General features: G+C 43.4%; 1 protein-coding gene across 1 annotated transcript in view; it reads left to right on the top strand.

Annotated features, from left to right (window-relative positions):
• TEX48 (testis expressed 48) overlaps nucleotides 1-23,397 on the top strand; it is an 89,265-nt gene that overhangs the window by 56,005 nt on the left and 9,863 nt on the right. The gene's annotated exons all lie outside the window — the stretch shown is intronic.

Below are 23,397 nucleotides of genomic sequence, written 5' to 3'. Positions count from 1 at the left end.
TTGTGCAAAGGGAGGCCACCATCCCCACCCCCACCCCACCACTAGGCCACGTGGCAAGCACTATCAGCCTAAACTGCTCTACTTAATAAAAGGAGGTGAATCAGATGGCCCAAGGGATGGTGCTCCTAATGATGAGTACATAGACGGGAAAAACAGGATAGCATGACAGTGTGATACACAAACCGACTGGTAAAACCAAGAATGCCCAGTGTTAGTGCTAAGTGATTTGCATAAATAGGATCTAAGGTCCCTTCAAGTCCCTGGACTCTGCTAGAGTTGACTTTTATGAGCATCTGTATTGCTGTTTTTTGTGCAAATTGAAGAAGAGGTGCTAGGGAAAGTGGGGTAGACTTTGTGTACGTGGCAGCATACACAGAACCCAAAGACTTAGAACACATTAAGCAGAGACAGGATCTCAGAGGAGATGTAACCAGGAAAAAATAAGCCTGCCCAACATCCTCCCCCCGTCTTCTTGCTATCAGAAACTCCCTCTGGCAGCTGGGAAGGGCCCTGGACATTGTCAGGAAGACACTGACAGAAGTCTTGCGGGAATTCTGGAAAAGTTTTATTCTTGACAAAAAGGAAAAACGTGGTAGCACCATCATGTTCTACCTTTCCCCTCTCTTTGTCCATGCACTCCTGGACTGCAGGGAACATCCCACTGCTGTCCAATAGAACTTTCTGCATTGATGGAAATGTGCTGTACCTGTACTAGCCCAATGCAGTAGGCACCGACCACTTGAGATGTTGCTAGTATGACTGAGGAACTGCATTCTTTTTAACTTTTATTAAATTTTAATTAATCTAAACTTAAATAGCCACACGTGGCTGGAGGCAACCTTATCAGACAGTTAAGACTAGAGAATCATAGGAGCTCTGACTCTGATGCTGAGCCATCTATCTCCAAGCTGCCCATTATTCTGGAGAAACTTCTAGTTTTTAAGTTACTGTAAATCGAGTTTTCTGGTGCATGCATGCATGCTAAGATGCTTCAGTTGTGTCCAACTCTTTGCGACCCCATGGACTGTAGCCCACCAGGCTCCTCTGTCCCTGGGATTCTCTAGGCAAGAATACTGGAGTGGTTTGCCACGCCCTCCTCCAGGGGATCTTCCCAACACTAGGACGGAACCTGCATCTCTTCCATCTCCTGCATAGGCAGACAGGTTCTTTACCACTAACCACCTGACTGGGGCCGAAAGCATTCTAACTGATCCTCCCAGGGAGAGAAACTAGGACAGCCCCAGAGCCTCCACTGCCTAGGGGATAATATTCAAGCCATCAACCCTATCTTATTTGCATCTCAAAGAACAGTTAAGTAGCTAACAACAGGGTAGAGGAATAGCCCAAGCGGAAGCGAAGGGTGGACCAGAGTCCTCCCCTCCCTCACTCAGACGTCTCTTTGGTCAAAGACACAAAAGTCTAAGACAGCTAAGGCTCAGGAATGCTGGCAGCCTAGGGTCAAAATGAAGTGTCAAGACAGTGGTCTGGGGCCTGCCATGACCTGGCTTGGGTTTTTCCCTATCACACTCACCTTCAGCAAGTCACTTCCTCTCGCTGAAGTTCATGTCTTACATATATAAAGTGGGGAACAATCAAACTCTTCCAGCCTAGCTCAAGGAGCTATTCTAGGGCTCGGCTCAAAACGGATGGAAATAACATATAGTCAATAGGAAAGTGCTGGTAAGGAAATCTTGGACAAAGTCATTCCTAGAAAGACTGGAGGCTTTAGAAGGTCCTGTCACCTGGTCTGAGAAGCACCTCACATCCAGATCTGGTCAGCTCTTCAGGCCCCAATTTCACCTCTAATGGCAGAGAGTTCCACCAACCTTGCTAAGGGCCTGATGCGGGGAGAGGGGTGGCCTGGAGCTTAGGGAGCCCAATTCTCATGAACAAACTTGGGGCAGGCACAAGACATGGATCCCTTGAGTGGCCAGCTCAATTGGTACCTGAAATGACTGCAGATCAGTACCCTCAGACATATACAGCCTAACCTAGTCCTCATCTCTGTTCCAGGGGAAGTATTTCTATCACTCCCTAGTCATGACGGGTCAAATCCAAACACAGAAGTAGGTAGTAGGTTAGCAAGCCTTCTAGAGTAGCTTTGAAGTAGGGAGTCAGGAAGAATGGGTCCCTTTGCAGGAAATGCAGAAAGGAAAACTCAAGGGGCCAGAGTTATATAGAAAATAGTTTGGACCAGAAAAACAGCCTCTAGCCTGGAAGTACAAAGGTTTATATACCTACACCTTCAACCCTTTACCCATCAACAATGCTGAACAGATTTGTGTTGCAGCTGCCATATATTGTTAAAGGATAGTTTATTTAAAATTGGGTATAATCATGACCCTCATAGAAATATAAAATAAATGTGTATCAGAGATTTTATTTAGGTCATTAATTAGCAAGGGAACTAGTAAGATGTTTAAAGAATCACATATACACAAACAATAAGAAGTTTTGAAGTGAAACTACAAATAGATGCTCAAGTGGCTTATTCCACAGGGGTGTGCTAAAGCAGTTGTACTTCCACTGGAAAAAAAATCATTTGGGTATCTGTGAACATGAACCATTTGCACTGCTCTCAGTTACCTACAACTTACAGAGTTCTGCAGTAGCTTAGAGGCAATGAAAATCACAACAGCCCCATAGGAACACCTAGTTTTCCACTGACGACATCCAGGAATCTTTTCAGTCCACTTCACAGCCGTTCACCGTCTTCCCTACAACATCTGGGCAGGTACTTCTATCACCTTAAATACTAGATCCACACCTGTCTGTGGGACCACTCCTTGAAATGGATGCCAACATCCCGGGAAGTTATCCAGTCTGCTCTGGAGCTAAGAAGAACTGGGAGAAGTGCTGAGAGGGCATGGAATATAGCATTCTTGAGCTCAAAGAGGTCTAATGTCAAGGAATGTATTTTACAGAAGCATAAATGGAAACCTGGAGAGAAAAGGGCTTTTTCTAAAGACACAGAACAGAATGGAATAACACCTTATTCTTCTCCACAGCACACACTTTTTAAGGCAGAGAGGCTGAAAAAGGAGGTGCTGAGGGGCTACTTATTTCCCCATAGATATGTTCTTTTCCTCCCTGAGTCACATCTGCAAAACAGGAGTAATAATACCTCCCTCCCTGTGCTGTGGGCTGTGAGGTTTACATAGGAAAAAATGCCTCATAGCCAGTGCTCCACGGAAACCGTCCTCCTCACTGTCCTGAGTGGTCCGGCGACTCCAGGACAGCCACAGGGTCACTCTGCTTTCACTCCCCCAGAGGGCGGCAACGAAACAAAGACCAATGCTTCTCCCCTGAAATGAGTCAGGAGCTTCTTTCTGGCCCAGATTCAATTAGAATGGAATGGTATTAGGCCACAGCCACGTTTCCGGTGCCGTGTTCGCCCCTTTATAACAAATTTTGAGGAAAATACAGCAAAGAGGAGGATGGTTCAAAAATAATTAAGTTGAAAATTCACCAGGAGGGCTCTGGGGCAGAGGCCAGAGGCTGGGGGTAGAGACGATCGGGCCGGAGTAGCAACAGGGGAGGCAGAGCCCCAGCGAACCGTGCCCTCAGCACAGAGAACCCGCAAACAGACACACTGAATCCGTTTCCCAGCAGGGCCGAGTCGGTGTGACCTTCAAACAGCCCGCAGGGCAGGGCTCTGCGCATCTCCTGGGTCCTGATATGACTGCGCATCCGTCACATAACCCTGCTGTGAGCAATTTGGTCTCAGTTCTCTGCCACATTCTCAATTTCGGGGCATCCCTGATTTCTCTCTGCAGAGAGATTCAGAAGAGGCCCAGGCTAGAAAGCGGTGGGGTTTTGTTTTGTTTTTTTCCAACATGCACACTCACTAGCATGGAACAAAGCCTTTCCCCTTCTCTGAAAGGAAAGTTTGCAAAAGCATCCAGGTCAGGCAGGAAAGGACCCTCAAAGCTTCTGGGACCCCATCCTCTGCCTTCTACCAGGTCAACTGAAAAAAAGCCACTGCAGGGAGAATCCTGGCTCTTCCAGGACTGATCAAGTAGCCCCTTGGATGAAAGCCCTTCACGTTCCTCTAACACTTCGGAACTGACAGGTCACTTTCTTGTCCCAGTTATTGAAGAACATTTGACCCTACTTTACCAGATGAGAAAAATAGGATTGTGAAAGCCCAGATGAGTTGACTGGGGCCTTGCAGCTGAGTCAGGACTAAAACCCACGACTTTCATCACAGGTATCAATGAGCAATGGGGAAACTGAGGTGAGAGCAGGGGAAACCATTTGCCTAAGGTCACACAAAAGGTCACCTGCAGGGCTGGGGCTAGAACCTGAGTCCCTCATAAATCAAAGCTCTTTTCATTCCTCCTCTTTGCCTCTCTCCGTGGCAATCGCTCAGAACAAATGCTCTCTGGGGCATCATGGGCCTTTCCTTTTAGGGAAAGATGCCAAATCCTTTTCCTGCCAGGCAGACGTATAGGCAGTGAGTTCGTGGAGCTCTTTGTTACAAGACTGAGGGTGCCCATGAGCTCAGCAGGAGAGAGGACCTTTGTTTATCATGTCTGCATGAGTGCTGTAGGTAGACTGGTCACTTTCGATTTCCTATCTTTGTCTGAATTCTATTTTCACTGCCTTTTCTCCTATGTTGAGTAGCATTACTGTAGGCAGAACATGAAAGTGACAGAAACAGTCAAATCTAGAACCCTGAGAATGAAAATAAGACAAATGGACATAAAACTCATGTGAGCTGCCATCTTTACAAAAATTCAGGTTTTTTTTTTTTTTTTTTTGAAAAGCCAAAGTTCATAGATCGAGTGTGGATTCAGTTGGAACTTGGTGCTACCAACCCAGGAGTACAGTGCATAGAGATGCCATGTGGTGGGAAGCAGCTCACCTGAAAATCAGTACCTATGCTTATCTACCTGCTTATCACTGTGGTTTTCAACGTGGAGCTCATGTTTGAAACCACTGCTTGCTGTCTTATGGGAGAGACTGTAAAGGTTAGCATAATATGGGATCTCACTATAATTCCATTTTAACTCCTCTGGGAGGTGAATGACTGTATCTTTCAACTGCTCCCCAGTGCCCCCCACTAAGTGAATTTAACATAAACCTCTGCAGTAGTCTGTCTATGTGCAGTCGCTCAGTTGTATCTCACTCTTCTGAACCCCAAGGACTGTACAGCATGCCAGGCTCCTCTGTCCATGGAATTTTCCAGGCAAGAATACTATAGTAGACTGAATTACTATTCCCAGTTCTTTCCTGCCCTGTAATTATTATTCGGACTATATCTCCTTTTTGCCTTGTGAGTTGGGAATCTACTGAATTCTCTCTGAATAGAGGAGATAAAGTGTATATCAAGCCCATCAACACTGGACTCAGCCATAAGACTTGTTTTAGCCAGTGGGACATGGGTGGAAGTGACAAAGTGCCAGTTCTGACAATGACTTTAAGAGGCATCACATGCTTCTGCTCACCTCTCCTGTACTCCTGCTATTTGCCATAATAAACGTTTCCCCCGAGTAGTTCCTCTCCCTTCAGTTCAGGCCTTAAAGTGCAGATATGTGAGGTTAAGTCTGACCTGACCCTCATCCTAGAGCCAAGCTCTGCTGATCCAAGCTAAGCCCGGTAGAAACACATTTTCCTGACCAGAAAATCTGAGTAAGAAAGATACATGTTCTCATAAATCACTGATATGAGGGTAAGTAGGTGGGATTAGTTGTTATGCAGCATTATCAAGCAAAAAAAAAAAAAAAAATTAATACAGACACAGAAACTTAGGTTATTCCATCCAAAGCAAAACCTGTAAGTTCAATCAGTATTTTCATATCATATAATAACAGGCAAACGGACAGCTTTTTTATTTATACATGCTGTAAATTGATAGTGTGACATCCAGTTTATATATCAGTGTCTTGGACCAGATGAACCTACTCTCAAAGCTAATCACTAGTCAGGAGGATTCAGGGGTTCGATTCAGGGCTAACAATCAGAGATATGAAGAAAGTATTCACACGAAAGAGGACAAAAAAAAAATATGCAAAAGTCTGCTCAGTGCTGAGGCGTTAAAGACATTGGAAGTATGTTTCCTTACTGCCACCCACCTTGTCCCAGGAGCATTTAAAACAGACGTTCTCAGATGTCAAGCAGGGGTCTGTGAAAGAGGTGAGGAAGTGCTCAAACCTCTTACAATAGCCGAGCCCTTTGTTTAAACACCAACTCACAGGTAGCCTCAGTTTATGAAATAGTTAAGAATGAAAGTGCTCTGTCTGAACCCTATGTAAGCAGTCAGGGTCCTTTCTGCTCAGCTTTTCCTTAATTCCCTAGGGTGATCTCTACACAGATATCAATTTTGATGGCAGGGAAACTGAGATCAAAGAAGGGAAAATGACTCTACAGACTCCAATGAGAAAGCCATGGGATTTTAGGGTCTCTGAAGACTCACTCAAAACTCTAGGACCCCGGTGCCTTCCAAGCCAATAGTCTCATTTTCATCCTATTTGGAACAACACAAAATGTAAAAAAGTAGCTATGAATCTTGATACCAGAGGCTTGCTGAATTCTGGCCACTGTCAGCAAGGGAGGCGGTGACTGTTGCTGCTATCTAAAGAAGTAAGATTCCAGCTGCAAGGTTTTGACTCAAGGGATCAGCAAATAAATCTCAAGACCATCTCCTGTATTGCAGCCATCATTCTGCACACAGGCATCGTCATGCCACATGAATCAAAGTGGCAGGAGCAGAAGCCTTTCTAAGATCTATATGGCTTTTGACTGAGGGAAATGTGAGACACCCCCGGGACCCCTTGCATCTCACAGCTGTCAGTGCCTGGTGCTGGTGCCTTCAATCTCCTGCCTATCCTGAATTCCTAACGAAGTGAAATCACACGCACCAGGAAAAAGAAGGCATTTCTTCTATATTTCAGTTCAAGCCAAGGAGGAAAGGGATAAAAAGGATTGAGACGGGCCCTGGATCTGCTTAACAACCTTGTGGGGTTTAGGCTGAGTATGCTCAAGTAATGAGGAAATGAAATAGCTATTGCTTCTTGTTCTTCTAGGGCAACATTATATAACATTGTTTGGACTCTTCTGAAAGCAGAGAAACATGTTTTGAATTTGTGCATCTGGGAACCGGCAAGTCACCATTTAAAGGGACACAAGCTGTGTAGGATGGAAGGACATGATCTTAGCGAATGTGACGAGAACCAACATGAAGACCCAGTATCCTAGTGGCCCTCTGAAACTCACATAGGCAAATATCTTTCCCCTTCCAGGTCTCATGATGCCCTGGAATTTCAAGGTAGGGGAAGGATCAAAAAGAGGATGAGAAAGACCTGACTCAGGCCTCCAGAAATCAGCCCCTTACAAAGTGACCTCCTTTGCTGCTCTTGACACTGACCCTGAAAAGCCAGCAGGATCTGCAGTTGCCAAGGAATTGGAGCTAGTTTTCCTTTCATTTAAGCTGAGTAAGCAAACAAAGCATTTATTTTGTGTTGAAGATGCAGGAAAATTGCCAGAATCACTTTCATTTCTAAAACAGAAGGAAAATGACCAAGTGAATTGCTCATCCTACCACTGTCAAAACCGACTGAATTTTTTTCCCCCATCTTTGAGGAACACTCGGTTACATTTGCTACTAAATTTCTCACATCAACTGTTATGAAATTTAGAATTGTTATTGATTTCCACATTAGTAATGTTTAATTTTCATACCACCCAACACTTTATGATTTAATGTTTACCCTAGTCATCATTTTATGGCATACAAATATTTAAGCATTTAAATATCTTAATATTTTGAATGTATTTGAAACAACAAATGAAAAAGGATCTTCAATATATGGGTTGGCCACAAAGAATGTTCAGGTTTTTCCAAAAATGTTACAGGAAAACCCGAACGAACCTTATGGCCAACTCAATATACAACAGAAAACTAAATTATCAAATTTATTAGCACTAGAGAATGTTCCTCTTCCTAAATAATATTATTTATAGGAACTCAAACAACCATGAAGACTGGGGAAAATGTATTCTTTGAATCTTCTTTTTTTTTTTAGCTTTTCATCTTTCTAACAAGAACTATAGTACTTAGAAGTTGCCCAAGAGAAGCTCATATTTATGGTGTTTTTCTCCTTGACTTGGCAGAGGCAGGACTGAAACTAAGGCCCCTTGCTTCCCAGTTCAGTTCTCAGGCCACAACACAACAGTGTTCGTGTTATGAATTAGTTCTCTCTGAAAGTGCCTTGTCTCCAAAATAGACTCTTCCCAAGCACCGGGTGAAGCTTCTGAAGCCTTTCATAATTACTCAGAAGCAAAGATTCCCCAGCTCAGATGTAAGTCATAATATAAACACCCCTCAGCGTGGGTCTGTGCCAAAGGTCCAGACCCCGTGTGCCATGGGCAGTCCCCAAACCCAGAGCGGCTAACCCCCGAGACTTGAAAAACTGCCCCCCAGTGCCTCCCTTGCCCTTGTATTTTGGACTCAGTAAACAGAACGTCCTATCCCATCGGCCTTTTTTTCTCCCTCTCTCCACCTATCCCTCCATCCATCTAGTCATCCACCTGTAGTAGGCTGGATCCACTAAGGCCCTAGTTCTCGTTTCACTCTGTACCCGTGCTTTTGCCGTGGAACAGTCAAGCATCTTCTCACTTTCTCTCTGGGTCCAGCCACGGGATTTGCTTTGGCCAATGGGACGTCAGTAGATATGACACAAGCAGAGGCGAGAAAAATTACCTGGATGTTCTACTCTTCATTTGCGGCCTCTTCGACTGGCACAGGCTAGCTAGCTAGGATATAACAGGCACGTGAAGCAGAGCCAAGTCACGCAAGTCGTCCCAGCCATGGCCACCCTAGATCATCCAGTAGTTCCAGCCAGCTCCGCCAGATGGGTGATCAGCTCCAGCCAAGTTCAGTAGAGGTGCCCAGGTGACCACCCCAGACACACGAGCAATACATAGACATTGTCATAAGATACCAAGGTTTTATGGCTGTTACTCAGCATTATTTTGGCAACAAATAACTGATGTAAGATCCAACAACATTTACCAGTGTCTTCTATGTCCTCCACTGAATCCTGAATCACAAAGAAAATTCAGTCATGGTCCTCCCTCATAGGGATCCCATCTTCTGAAATAGATACACAGAATATCTCTTTCTTTGTGTAGGACAATCTTGCCTCACCATCCCCCTGCAGAACTCTCAAGACCTAACTTCTATCCTCTAACAACAAGAAAATTTATCTGGAGGCAAAATGAGGTAGTAGAATATCCGTAAAGATTAGCTCCAGATGCAAATGAAATATTAAAAAACAATTCAGTCATATAAAAAGGCCAGGGATGGGCATTTCAGAGCTGGTATAGTGTTCAGTAAAGTTAGGCATCCAGGGTTCTGCTATCTAGATGTTCCCCCATGCTCAACACATGGCTTTCACCTCATCATCCAAGATAAGCTGCTCAAGCTCCAGCATCACTTCCACAGTACAACCAGTAAGGTGGAGGAAGAACAAAGTACTGTTTCCAGAAGATGTACAGGATTTGTTACTGGCCAGAACTTAGTTTCTAGACTACTTGACTAGTCTACTGCAAAGAAGACTGAAAAATAAATCTTTATTCCAGAAAGTTATATGCTCAGCCACAAACTGGAGGTTCTGTTAACAAGGGGAAAGTAGCAGATGGAAATTGGAAAACAATTGGTAATTTCTGCTGCAAATCCAAACAGGTTTGGGATCAAACAGACCTAGTTTGATCCATAGTTCAGCCAGGAAGAGCTCAACTTATAAACTTGGGAAAATTCTTTCCTTCTTCAGGCCTTAGTGTTCCTGTCTATAGAATGAGGGCAAGGGAGAGAGTTGGTCTACATGGTCTCTTAACCTCTTTCTGCCTCTTCCCTTTCCTGAATCATAGACTGAGGTTCTGAACAGCTTGGCCTTCCATCCTCAGGTTAGCCATCCATTTATAAATAGGTACATAAATATATTTAAATATATATAATTATATATATTATATATATAAATATACCTATTTACAGACCTGGGTGACATTTCCTCTTGGGTCTGAAAGCATTTAGTGAACAAAAGGACAAATGCCAAATATAAACCTGTGTTGGATAAAAAGGGAGATCTACCTGAGCGCTCTCATTGCTGCTTTCCAAGTTGCATAGAAGTGGCTTTCTCAGGAGCCTAGAAGCTTCTAAGTCCGACCTTAGCTATAACCCTCAGGCACCTAGTAGTGGCCAGAGAACAAAGATCAATTTATACCACTCAACTCCTGCCCCATATCCAGGGCAAGGAAGCTATATGATCCAAAAGGATTTGAGACCGGACCAGTCAGATATTCAAAACCCAGCCAGGCAACATTTATGTGACTCTGTTTAGAGCAGGAAGAGAGAACAAACATATTTTAATTTACCGCCATCTAATGGTGACGGACAGGGAGGCCAGGCGTGCTGCAATTCATGGGGTCGCACGACTGAGTGACTGAACTGAACTGATACGCACTTTATAAAGAGACAGTAAACCTTTGCTCAGAGTCTAACTTCTTCACATCTTTTAAAGCCTTACAATTCTGTGATGAAAGAAACTATCCACTTCCCTCTGGGTTAGGACAATATCTGACAGGTATAAGAACCTCTTCTTCCAAAATAAGCCTACTAATCTCTATATGCCTGGGGAGTTGGCAAACTGTCTTGAAATCGGTTATAAGGCTAAGCGAAAAATCACCAAGGACAGAGTCTTAAGTTGATACCTTCCAAACTTTCTTTATAAGGAGCAACCTCTAATTTATCCAGTTGAAGAGACATCTGATGGAGTTCAGGTGGTCAGGTGTCAGAAATGGAAGAGTTGCTGTATGTTGCACACGGATGTATTGTCACTTCCAATGGGGCAAATTTGCCCATCAGTAGACCAGAGAAAATACTGGAAGAAGGTATGTGGATATACCAGTAGACTGTCCAAATCCGCTGATTTAGAAAACTTGAATCTCTCTTTCTCAGTTCAATGTTTTTCTCCGTAAGACTTTGTTCTTTGCCTTGTAACATGCTTCTTTTCTATCCCCCTACCGCTTAACACTATACATTTTTTGATATCTCCTCTGTTTCTTTCAAGCATCAAGGCAACAATAAATATAGTTTCTTGCGTGCATGCATGCTCAGTCGTGTCCAACTCTTTGCAACTCCATGAACTGTGGCCTTTCAGCTCCTCTGTCCATTGGATTTCCCAGGCAAGAATACTGGAGTGGGTTGCCAATTCCTCCTTCAGGGGATCTTCCTGACCTATGTCTCCTGCAGCTCCTGCACTGGCAGATAGATTCTTCACCACTGAGCCACCTGCGAAGCCCCATATAGTTTCTTACTCAAATGCAATTAAAGTGTATTTATACACCATCCTCCATGTATAAATGGCACTCTGCTGGGATCTGTACTATAAAGAGACACAATAAACAACATTGATATTCAGAAGTTGAGGGATTGGGAAAAGGTGAGGTCTCAAGCTTGCCTTTATCATCCAGTTAAGTTACTCCATCCTCATCTGGATCAGGTGCTTTGTGAGCACACTGGTGCTTTGTGAGCACAAAAGCTCAAGAAGAGAGCACAGAGAAGTGTGTGGCCACGTAAAGGCAGCCCGGTAAGACCCTGGGGAATGTACAGTGTCCTTCCAAAATACACCACACAGCGCGGTTCAACAAGCACTTTTATCGAAGCTCATTCTTTTTGCCTTGGGCAAGGTGGGAATTGTGGGTCCCATTTCAGAGATGAGCAAATGAGACTCAAAGGTGAATGACTTGCCATGAGTGGAAAGGCAGAAAGCTGAATCCACATAAGGGTAAGTAACCTTTCAGACCACGGACCTAGCAAATGACTTGGTACAACAGGAAAACACCCTTGAATGAATAGGGAAAGCCCACATTTTAACCCTGGATTAGACGCCATCCTATGCTGCCTATGGCTCCTTCTTTTCTAGACACTGTTTCAAAAGAGGAGGAAGGACAAAATTCACCACTAAGAGGGAGTTCTTGAGAACTGGCCTACACTGTAGCACTGTCCCGTGGACTGCGCTCAGGTAGGAGGGACATGTGTAGGAGTATGCATCGCCTCTTTGGAAGCCAGTCCTTTTCAGTCGCTGCCCAAGAAGTCCCAGAAGGAAGCCCTCGGGTTCTGCTCCACAGCAAATAGTGTCACTGTGAAGTTTCAGTGTAATAAAGAGATGATTCAGGCATTACTCAGAGAAACCGTAGCATTTCAAAGATGTTCTCCTGGACCACAGCATGTACAGTGATGCGAGCTTCGTCTTCCTGCCACAGCCTTTGCATTTAGTGTCAGATCTGAGTAATAAGTGACACGTTAAATGACTGGTGACAATGTTTACCCTTCCTCCCTCCCCACCCCCACTGCACTCAGAAGTCAGCCAACATGACAAAATTTCAGTGCCAAAAACTTCACCGAGAACAGTGAAACTTTGAGCCTCTCCGTTTTCCCACAAGTCTCAAAGCGATACTGGAAATTTTTTTTCTTTGTCCCCAGTGTAATCGAAAAATATGTTTTTATTTAGAAGCAATACAAAAGTCAAGCCTATTTTTAGAATGTGAGATTACAGAGGAGGATTTTTCCAAAAGGTTCCGAAGTAACAATTATGTAAGAGCCACAGAAGGATTTTATTTGTGACCATCACCTTGGGGCTTTGAAGGAAGTCTAGCAGTTGAGATTCCTGGAAATTGAGAAGCCCAAATATTTTGAAAGAATAAGCCCAATTTTGGGCTCAAATAGTACGGGCAAGAGATGAGTTTACATCTAAAATGATGCGCTTCTACAAGCTGCTTAGAAAATAAACATAAATCCATTTCTTAATATTTATTATATAGGCCACAGACATCATGATGTACATCAAATCAGTATTTCCTAGACTCCATTTATTCACATATCATTGTTGGATCTGCCTATTATCCCTTTATATTTTTCCTTAAGCCATCTCATTATTTTACACTAAAACAAATGTACCATAAGAGGATAAGTCAACATAAAAAGTTGAATAAAAACAAAATAATAAGCTGAGATTCTGGTATGATGCTGTCACCTGCAAAAACTCTGAGAGTGTCATTTTCTTTTTGTTATTCAAGGGAGATTGTCAACTTTCCGTAGGCATTACAGAGTGGGTAACATCTAGCTGAAACTCAAAATGAATCAAAGATCTACATGTAAGAGTTAAAACTATACAATTCTTAGAAGAAAATATGAGAGTAAATCCTTATGACCTTAGGTTAGGTAATTGATTAAATATGACATCAAAAACATAAAAAGAAGACATACAGATGGCTAACAAACACATGAAAAGATGCTCAACATCACTCATTATCAGAGAAATGCAAATCAAAACCACAATGAAGTACCATTTCACACCAGTCAGAATGGCTGCTATCCAAAAGTCTACAAGCAATAAATGCTGGAGAGGGTGTAGAGAAAAGGGAACCCTCTTACACTGTTGGTGGGAATGCAAACCAGTACAGCCACTGTGGAGAACGGTGTGGAGATTCCTTCAAAAACTGGAAACAGAACCACCTTATGACCCAGCAATCCCACTGCTGGGCATACACACCGAGGAAACCAGAATTGAAAGAGACACGTGTACCCCAATGTTCATCACAGCACTGTTTATAATAGCAAAGACATGGAAGCAACCTAGATGTCCATCAGCAGATGAATGGATAAGAAAGTACATATACACAGTGGAGTACTCAGTTCAGTTCAGTCGCTCAGTCGTATCCAACTCTTTGAAACCCCATGAATCGCAGCACGCCAGGCTTCCTTGTCCATCACCGACTCCCGGAGTTCACCCAGACTCACATCCATCAAGTCAGTGATACCATCCAGCCATCTCATCCTCTGTCGTCCTCTTCTCCTCCTGCCCCCAATCCCTCCCAGCATCAGAGTCTTTTCCAATGAGTCAACTCTTCGCATGAGGTGGCCAAAGTACTGGAGTTTCAGCTTTAGCATCATTCCTTCCAAAGAAATCCCAGGGCTGATCTCCTTCAGAATGGACTGGTTGGATCTCCCTGCAGTCCAAGGGACTCTCAAGAGTCTTCTCCAACACCACAGTTCAAAAGCATCAATTCTTCGGCGCTCAGTTATGTTCACAGTCCAGCACTCACATCCATACATGACCACTGGAAAAACCATAGCCTTGACTAGATGGACCTTTGTTGGCAAAGTAATATCTTTGCTTTTTAATATGCTGTCTAGGTGGGTCATAACCTATTACTCAGCCATTAAAACGAATACATTTGAATCAGTTCTAATGAGCTGGATGAAACTGGAGCCTATTATACAGAGTGAAGTAAGCCAGAAAGAAAAACACCAATACACTATACTAACACATATATATGGAATTTAGAAAGATAGTAACGATAACTCTGTAAGAGAGAGAGCAAAAGAGACACAGATGTATAGAACAGTCTTTTGGACTCTGTGAGAGAGGGAGAGGGTGGGATAATTTGGGAGAATGGCATTGAAACATGTATAATATCATATATGAAATGAATCGCCAGTCCAGGTTCGATGCATGATACAGGATGCTCAGGGCTGGTGCACTGGGATGATGCAGAGGGATGGTACGGGGAGGGATGTGGGAGGGGGTTCAGGATGGGGAACACGTGTATACCAGTGGCGGATTCATGTTGATGTATGGCAAAACCAATACAATATGGTAAAATAATTAACCTCCAATTAAAATAAATAAATTTATATTTAAAAAACATAAGCAACAAAAGAAAAACTGGTTAAGTGAACTTTATCAAAATTTAAAACTTTTGTGCTTCAAAGGACACCATGGAGAACGTGAAAAGACAATCAAAAGAATGCAAGAAATATTTGCAAACCTTTATCTGAGAATGGTCTAATATCCAGGATATGTAAATAGCTCCTAAAATTCAACCATAAAAAGGCAATCCAATTTTTAAATGGGTAAAGGAGCTTAACAGACATATCTACAAACAAGATATACAAATGGCCAACACATACATGAAAAGATGCTCAATATTGTTAGTCATTAGGACACAAATCAAAACCACAATGAGATACTATTTATACTCACTAAGATGGTAAAAAAAAAAAAAGACAATAACAAGTGTGTTCAGAATGTAAAGCAAATGAAATCTTCACACATTGCTAAGAGTAGCACCACTTTGGAAACAGTTTGGCTATTTCTGAAAGGTTAAAACTAATTTACTATATGACTCAGCAAATTCACTTCCAGGTACCCAAGAGAAAAGAAAACACATGTCCACACAAAAAATAACCTGCATATATTCATGGCAATATTTTCCATAGAGCCAAAAATTGGAGACAACCAAACCGTCATCAATAGACGGGTAGATAAACAAATGTGGTATATCTTTACAATGGAATATTATTTGACAACACAAAGGAATGAGGAACTGATACATGTCACAACCCGGATGAACCTTAAAAAGATAAATCACATTATATGATTTAATTTATATGAAATCTCCAGAATAGGTAAATCCAGAGACCGAAAGCAGATTAGTGGTTACCAGGGGCTGCAAAGTAGGAGGGATGGAGAGTGACTGCAAATGGGTATGGAGTTTCCTTTTGGGGTGATGCAAATATTGAAAATTAGACAATGTCGAACAGTTCTGTGAACATACTGAAACTACTGACTTGTACATCACAGAAGTACAAATTTTGTAGCATGTGAATTATATCTCAATAAGCTATCACTTTGAAAGCTGAATTTTAAAAATAATCCAGTCAGAAAGTGGGTAAAGAACATGAAAAGACATTTCACTAAAGAGGATATGTGGGTGACTAACAAGCATGTGAAAAGATGTTCAACATTAGTAGCTATTAAGAAAATGAACATTAAAATCACAATGAGATACCAGGTCACACCTATTAGAATGGCTAAAATTAAAAAACAGTGGGGGGAGGAGGGAACCTGGAGAAGAGGCGAGAAATATAAACTGACACAGTCTCTCTGGAAAATCATTTGGTCACCAGCAAAGCCCATTCACAATTCCCAAGAAATAAAAATAGAATCTGGGTAGCCACCGCCCTTTGAGTTTTCACTTTCATGCACTGGAGAAGGAAATGGCAACCCACTCCAGTGTTTTTGCCTGGACAATCCAGGGACGGGGGCGCCTGGTGGGCTGCCGTCTGTGGGGTCGCACGGAGTCGGACACGACTGAAGCGACTTAGCAGCAGCAACAAAATAAAATCTAACCTTTTTTCCTTTTCCTTTGTGCTTCATGGAGCTTTACTTTCTCACAAGCTACCACTGACAGAGGCCTCCACCTGGCACTTCACAGCAGAGTTCCTAGTGAGAAACCATCGCGGCACCCAACACGGCAGCTCGGGGCCGCGTGCAGAAGCACTGCACACGGCACTGCAATTCAAGATGGCGGCAGTGGGCCGTGCGCAGAAAGGCTGTGCGCAGAGAGCCTGTGTGCAGAGAGCCTGTGCCTGGCACCGCGCTCTGGAGCATGGGCAGTAAAGCTGTGCTGGACCCTCCCCCACAGATCAGCGATTCCCTACAAAGCAGCGCATGCTGATGGCCTGTGAGGGTGGGGGTGGGGCGGGGCGGGGCAGGTCACCCAGAGAGCACGGACTCCCGAGCGGGAGCTGGCCCCTCTGCTGTTGTTATTGCTGCTGTTGTTTATTTTTTGGCCACCATGGCATGCAGGATTTTACTTCCCTGATCGGGATGGGACCTGCACCCCCTGAAGTGGACATGCAGGCATTCTTTGATCAAAGAATAAAACTTTCACAGACTTCCCTGGTGGCTCGGTGGCTAAAAGCCCATGCTTCTGCTGCAGGAGGCACTAGCACTCATTTGATCCCTGGTCAGGGAACTAAGATCCAACATACCATGTCTGAGGTGTGGTGGCAAGAGGGACCTTTCCTTTGCTTCTGAACTCAAGTCAGTCTCATTCTATTGGAGGCAGGAGGACCCTTGTTTGGGGACCAACTTGGGAAAGTTGGTAACAATTGGACACTTTTCTTGTAGAACTAAAAATGGATTTACCATACAATCCAGAAATTTTACTCTTGGGCTTTTACCCAACAGAAGTAAAAAAACCTTATCTTCACCCAGAAACTAGTTTATGAATGTTGACAGTAGTTTCACTTGTAATGGCCAAGAACTAGAAGCCATTCAAATGGTTCTCAGTTGGTGACTGGCTAAACTGTGGCACATTCACACTGTGGATTATGAGTCAGCAATGAAAAGGAATAAACTATTGATACACGCTAAAACTTAGATGAATCTCAAGGAAATTATGCTGAGTGGAAAAAAAACTAACAAAGATACATGCATACTCTGTGTTTCCATTTGTGAAAACTCATGAAATGACATAATTCTAGAAATGGGGCACAGATCAGTTGTTTCCAGGAGTTAGAGATGGTGGAGAGGGAGCGTCGTGTCTATAAAGAGGAAGCACAATGGAACTTGGTGGTGCTGGCAGTTACGTGAAGCCGTACATGATAAAATTGCATGCAGCTGTACACATACGTACATGTATGAATATATACAAAACTGATGAACGTCAACTGAGCTTAGTGGATTGCGCCAATGTTAATTTCCCGGTTTTCATATCATTAGTAATACTAGATGTTAACATTAGGAAAGTCTGAGTAAAGGATTCATGGAAACTCTGCTCTTTTCTTTGCAACTTCTTGTGAATTTGTAATTATTTCAAAATAGTTAAGCGGCTCAGTCGTGTCCGACTCTTTGCGACCCCATGAATCGCAGCACGCCAGGCCTCCCTGTCCATCACCAATTCCCAGAGTTCACTCAGACTCACGTCCATCGAGTCAGTGATGCCATCCAGCCATCTCATCCTCTGTCGTCCTCTTCTCCTCCTGCCCCCAATCCCTCCCAGCATCAGAGTCTTTTCAATGAGTCAACTCTTCGCATGAGGTGGCCAAAGTACTGGAGCTTCAGCTTTAGCATCATTCCTTCCAAAGAAATCCCAGGGCTGATTCTCCATCAGAATGGACTGGTTGGATCTCCTTGCAGTCCAAGGGACTCTCAAGAGTCTTCTCCAACACCACAGTTCAAAAGCATCAATTCTTCAGCGCTCAGCCTTCTTCACAGTCCAACTCTCACATAATAAAGTTGTTTTAAAACCTAAATTTATCCTTATCCAAAATATAGCCTTCCTGAATTCTGTAATTCTACATCCACAGCTGTGACACCATCAGCCCAGACTCAACCTTCACTCTCCATACCCAATAATAATAAAAACAGGCCACGTTTATTGAATGCTTCTTCTCTACCAGGCACTACATTTGGCCTTCCATATCCAAGGGTTTCACATCCACAGATTCAAGCAATCATAATAGAAAAAGAGGGAAAAAAATCTGAAAATTTCCAAAAAGCGAAACTTGAATTTGGTTAGCAACTATTTACGTGGCATTTACCTTGTGTTGGGTATTACAAGTAATCTAGAAATGATTTAAAGTATACAGAAGGACATAGCTGCCTAGTCAAGGCTATGGTTTTTCCTGTGGTCATGTATGGATGTGAGAGTCGGACTGTGAAGAAGGCTGAGCGCCGAAGAATTGATGCGTTTGAACTGTGGTGTTGGAGAAGACTCTTGAGGGTCCCTTGGACTGCAAGGAGATCCAACCAGTCCATTCTGAAGGAGATCAACCCTGGGATTTCTTTGGAAGGAATGATGCTAAAGCTGAAGCTCCAGTACTTTGGCCACCTCACGCGAAGAGTTGACTCATTGGAAAAGACTCTGAATGCTGGGAGAGATTGGGGGCAGGAGGAGAAGGGGATGACCCAGGATGAGATGGCATCACTGACTCGATGGACGTGAGTCTGAGTGAACTCTGGGAGATGGTGATGGACAGGGAGGCCTGGCCTGCTGCGATTCATGGGGTCGCAAAGAGTCAGACACGACTGAGCGGCTGAACTGAACTGAACTGATACAGAAGGACGTGTTTAGATGGAGGAGCCTGGAAGGCTGCAGTCCATGGGGTCGCTGAGGGTCGGACATGACTGAGCGACTTCACTTTCACTTTTCATTTTCACGCATTGGAGAAGGAAATGGCAACCCACTCCAGTGTTCTTGCCTGGAGAATCCCAGGGATGGGGGAGCCTGGTGGGCTGCCGTCTATGGGGTCGCACAGAGTCGGACACGACTGAAGCGACCTAGCAGCAGCAGCAGCACACCATTTTATATAGGGACTTGAGCATCCTCAGATTTGGAACGCTTGGGTGTCCTGGAAACAATCCCCCCTCAGATTCAGAGGAACAACTATATACTTACAACATTCCATGCCTGGTCTAAGGTACTCCTCACATCAACACTCTTATAATTCCCATTTTCAAGGTAAAGGAACTGAGGATGAGGGGGTAGATGACCTTGATCAAAGTCATACAGAAATTTACTATGGCAGGTTTCTCATGCAGGCAGCCAAACTCCAGAGCCCATACCCTCTGGAATCATCAGATTCAAAATCCACCCATTCATCTTAGGTCATTGCCTTAGTTCAAGAGTTCATTATTCTCTACCTGGACCAGGAAGTAGTACAGGAGCCTGCTGATTAGACTCCTACCTCAGATCCAAGAGGAAAGAAGCAACCATACCATATATTCTTGAATGATAAACCATCCCAAACAGAAGACAATCTCCCAATTTATCCGTGCAAAGATTTTTTTTAAGTATTTTGGGCAACTCGAATATATAAACATTTAGTGCTATGGGTGAAAAAACCAAGCATTTATTTAACGTCTTATGGAAAAACCCAAATGAAATTTTTGCCCAACTCATTACAAGGATTCAATATAGGATTTGTGTGTACAATGGCATATAATATAAAATCTATTAACTTGGAAATACTGCTATCCTCATTCTCCCATTTTCTGAAATGATTTCATTCAAATGCTTCTCACATATCTCTAACATTAGTATCCTTAAAATTTTCATAAAATTTTCATCTAACAGAGGTTTCCAGAGTATACTGTCTTCATTTCTAAGCTATTTTAAAAATAATCCTTTAACTCCATCAATAATACTGTCCTTGAAAAACTAAAAGATACATTTATACAAGCATCAACAAAAGTTAGGTTTTTTTCAGATTTTTTTTTTTTTTTACTTTACAATATTGTATTGGTTTTGCCATACATCAACATGAATCCGCCACGGGTGTACACGTGTTCCCAATCCTTAACCCCCCTCCCACCTCCCTCCCATACCATCTCTCTGGGTCATCCCAGTGCACCAGCCCCAAGCATCCTGTATCCTGCGTCAAACCTAGACTGGCGATTCGTTTCTTACATGATATTATATGTGTTTCAATGCCATTCTCCCAAATCATCCCAAAATTTGTTCAGTAGTTTCAGTGCTGGCTGCAACTTAAAAGTCATACTATATTATAAATCTCAAGGTTGGTAAGAGGCTACATCTTAATTGTTCTCAACAGGAAAAGGAAATAATTATGTGAAGTGATAAATGTGTTAGCTAACACTATCCTAGTAATCATATTGTGGTATATAAATATATCAAACCAACACTGTTGTACATCTCAAACTTGCTGCTGCTGCTGCTAAGTCACTTCAGTCGTGTCCAACTCTGTGCGACCCCATAGACGGCAGCCCACCAGGCTCCCCGTCCCTGAGATTCTCCAGGCAAGAACACTGGAGTGGGTTGCCATTTCCTTCTCCAATGCATGAAAGTGAAAAGTGAAAATGAAGTCGCTCAGTCGTGTCTGACTCCCAGCGACCCCATGGACTGCAGCCCACCAGGCTCCTCCATCCATGGGATTTTCCAGGCAAGAGTACTGGAGTGGGGTGCCATTGCCTTCTCCGACATCTCAAACTTATACAACCTTATATGTCAATTATGTCTCAAATTTTAAAGGATGGTGAGGAGAAGTTATCTGGGGAGTTTCCAAAATTCCCATTGCCCAGAAATAGTGATTTTATAGGCCTGTAAAGTGGGTACTGGGTGTGGCATTGTTCTTTTGGCCACTCTGCACAGCGGGTGAGATCTTACTTCCCCGCTAGAGACTGAACCCACACCCCTGCAATGAAAGCTCAGTGTCTTAACTACCTGATCACCAAGGAATTCCCAAGCTTGACATTTTTAAAACTTCTGCAGCCTTTGCAAGAATCAGCACTTACATGTATAATGAACAATCCCCACAATGTAATTTAGTAGTTCTCAAGTCTTGATTACATATGAGAATCACCTGGAAAGTTTTTTAAAAATACTTATGCCAGGGTCCACCCAGCTGCTCCATTCCTCCCACCCAACCAGGATTCTAATTTATCTGGAATTAAGCCCCAGAGTGTTTCTACATTTTAAAAATATCTCAGATGAATCTCACTTACAGCCAGAGTTGAGAACCCTCAACATTACCACTTAGGAGGATTTCTTTACAAATGAGGTTTAAAAGTCTGCTTCCCCCACCATCACATACTGTGGATTAGAGCACCTCCCACTCCCACAGCAACCTCTAGCCACCCCTCCACCAGGACATCAAAAAATGGGCAGAATCTTTGCTCCTTTCTGTTCCTTTTGTTTCAGGTGGCTTCCAGAAGCATCAAAAGATAGCACTGATTGAGAACATTTTAACCTAATTTGGCTTCCCTAAATAGAGCTTAGTTGTCCCAAATAAAGGAATTGAGAGTGCCCCCCAAAGGTGAGAGATTTTCTCAGGACTCAAATATAAAATATGCCTTTTCCTAGAAGATAGCTTGGGAAGAGAATGCCACTTTATTTTTGCACCTATCATTAACAACCATTTCTTGAATGTTTACTATACCTAGGCACTGTGTTACATGTTTACCTGATCCCATTTAATCCTAAAACTATAATTTCCAATTAAATAATAATAATAATTATTATTGCCATTTTAAAACCGAGATGCACAGTGCATTCGCCTAAGGTTACCACCCAGCTGGGTGTGAGACAGAACCTGGACCCAGGCCTTCTGCATCCAGTTCTCTACTGTCCCCTTCTGCCCAGCCATCCTCAGGAAGCTTTCACAAGAGGCACTAAGACTTCCATCCCAAGTGCCCCAAAGGACAGCATGGCATTGTGGATGGAGGGAAGGACCACTAGAGAGAGGATCAGCAGACACCCTTCGCCCTCCCTGCACTGACCATCAGCCCAAACCCCTCTGTGCCCAACATTCCCTGGTTCCCAGGCTCTGTGACATCACAGACAGCCCCATCTCTGCTCTGCCAGCTGCAGGTGAGTGAGGCTCAAGAGTTAGATCTGAGAGCAGGACGGGTATTTTTTCTCTATCTAAAGGGACACCATTTCCCTCATGCCTTTTCACTTTGCTCCAGGAAGCAGAGGCCGTCTCTCTTACCATAATCCCACTGCTTCTCTCTCTGGGCCCCAGACTGACCCCCCTCCCCCATCCCAGGGCTCCTCCAGCTCCAGAAGTCTTCCTCATCACACAGAAGTGTGACCTCATCAATCTTTCCTGTTCTGGTCAAAGTGCTCCAGGGTCACTGGAGACCTGAAGTTCACAGCAGGGAGGGGCGGGGGTGGCAGGGTGGGTAACCTGAGGGCCCTTTTCTTTAGCTCCTGCTTCCACCTAGAGGAGGGCATTGGCAGTGCAAGAAACACCACACCCAGCCCACCGAGCCAAATCAAGCCCACATTTTCATCAGCTTTTACACTTACTGAGCCTTTCCAATGTGCCAGACAGCTGTGCGAAGCACTTCCCATCACTATTTAATCCTCAAGACCACATTCAAGGGTAGATACTATTATCATTCCCAGCTTACAGATATGAAAACAGAGGTTCAGGAGAGTTAAATTCTTTAAAATTTCCTAACTAATAAGTAGTGAGTCCTTAGGAATTATACCCCCCAAATATGTGCTTGTAATTGCTACACTGCCCTCCCTAAGAGCCTCTCCATTTCTGAAGAGGGTTCAAAAATTCAAAACTCTTAGTTACAAACACTTAGAGGAGAAAGTGGTTCTACCTGTCTCTTCAGTGAACCGCTGGGGAGTACAAATATGAGAATCTTCAGTGCTAGATTCAGATAAATTTATATTTGAAAATTTCTGCTGAGCTGCTACTACAGACAGATGCTCAAGACACTGGTTATGTATAAGCTGCTTTAGCAGAAGATATTTCCATTTTGTTCCATTCAATGTGTGGAACAAAATCTGAATTTAGTTACACAAGGGAGATCTACGCTTTTATGACAACATCTCTGAGCAAAGCTAATGGCTGGTGTTTTAAGGGTTTGTGAAGCCGCCGAGTTTGTGGTCAGGTGGTATTTCAGAGGCAGCAGTCCCTGGGGATGGCAGACCATCAGCCATGAAGGTGTTAACTACTGTCTGTTACTTTCAGGAGAATGGTCATTGAGGTAAAAGTTCATTAACAGATTGAAGGGTTTAAACAGGTCCTGGTAATTATCTGTTACCAAGGTTACAGAGCAATTG

This window comes from Capricornis sumatraensis, chromosome 6, assembly GCF_032405125.1.
Source record: "Capricornis sumatraensis isolate serow.1 chromosome 6, serow.2, whole genome shotgun sequence".
Classification (NCBI taxonomy): domain Eukaryota; kingdom Metazoa; phylum Chordata; class Mammalia; order Artiodactyla; family Bovidae; genus Capricornis; species Capricornis sumatraensis.
Note: the sequence above shows the minus strand (reverse complement) of the source record. Positions and strands in the feature narration are given on the sequence as shown.